Source organism: Mastomys coucha, unplaced genomic scaffold (genome assembly GCF_008632895.1).
Source record: "Mastomys coucha isolate ucsf_1 unplaced genomic scaffold, UCSF_Mcou_1 pScaffold6, whole genome shotgun sequence".
NCBI lineage: Eukaryota > Metazoa > Chordata > Mammalia > Rodentia > Muridae > Mastomys > Mastomys coucha.
The window spans coordinates 99,411,694-99,412,802 of NW_022196912.1; the positions used below are offsets into that span (position 1 = coordinate 99,411,694).

Here is a 1,109-nt window from a genome sequence, read left to right on the forward strand (position 1 = left end):
TGTGGTTGCTGGGAATTGAACTCAGGACCTCTGGAAGAGCAGTCAGTGCTCTAAACTGCTGAGCCATCCCTCCAGCCCCCAGTGTTTTCCTTCTAAATATCAATAAAAATCTTTGATCAAAACTGTAAAAATTTTTCCTCCCTGTGGTGTTGAGGATTGAACCCAGGGCTTCAAGCACACTACTTCCCTAATTGAACACTATAGTTTAAAAACTAAGTGAAGGGCTGGAGAGATGGCTCAGCAGCTAAGAGCACTGGCTGCTCTTCCAGAGGTCCTGAGTTCAAATCCCAGCAACCACATGGTGGCTCATTCCTGCAGTTCTAGTATTCAGGAGGTTCAGACAATAGGACTGCTGAGAGTTCAAAGCCAGCCTAGGCTACATAGTGAGTTCAAGGGCAGGGTAGTGGGGAGCTAAGGAAGTACAAGAGAAGCCAAGTGGGAAGACCCTATCTTAAAAATAATATGAAACTCCTTTCTGTAAGATTGTGCTACCAAACACAAAAGCTGTGATCTTAATTTGGTTTAGGTTTTGTTTGTTGCTAGGGGCTGAACCCAGGGTTTCACCTGCTAACCACATTCAACTCACTGAGCCACATAGACAAAAAAATTCCAGAATTTGTTTCTTATTTAAGGCTGTTGGCATCATTTTACAGAAATTAAGATTTCATGCAAAAAAATATAGCTTTATGCAAAATAAAGAAGGGCAGTTCTTTTAAGAAGTTATACAGAGCAGACCTTGGGCACAAGCTCTGCAGCCAGTCCCACAACACCCAGAGGAAGCTCCACTCCCAGGTACTCTGACATTCTCAGGATCAGAGGTGAGGCAGACCCAACATCTGTCCCAAGACCGAGAGTAACTGGGACCAGAGACCAGGCACACAGGAACTCTGCCAGCAGAGTGGCTCTGGTTCCTTCCGGTCTCTCTGGGCTGGTGTCCTGAGCAAACCTTGGGCTTAGGTTCTGCAGCCAGTCCCACAACACCCAGAGGAAGCTGCTGCACTCCCAGGAGCTCTAACAAGCCCAGGGTCATAGGATCCCAGAATCACAGAGACAGCTTGACTCTGAAGAGTTCTGACACAACCAGGATCACAGGAAAGACAGGCTCCAGT

At 46.7% G+C, this 1,109-nt stretch overlaps 1 protein-coding gene across 1 annotated transcript in view; it reads left to right on the forward strand.

Annotated features, from left to right (window-relative positions):
* The window catches only part of Bbof1 (basal body orientation factor 1), a 31,019-nt gene that overhangs the window by 5,572 nt on the left and 24,338 nt on the right, over window positions 1-1,109 (forward strand). The gene's annotated exons all lie outside the window — the stretch shown is intronic.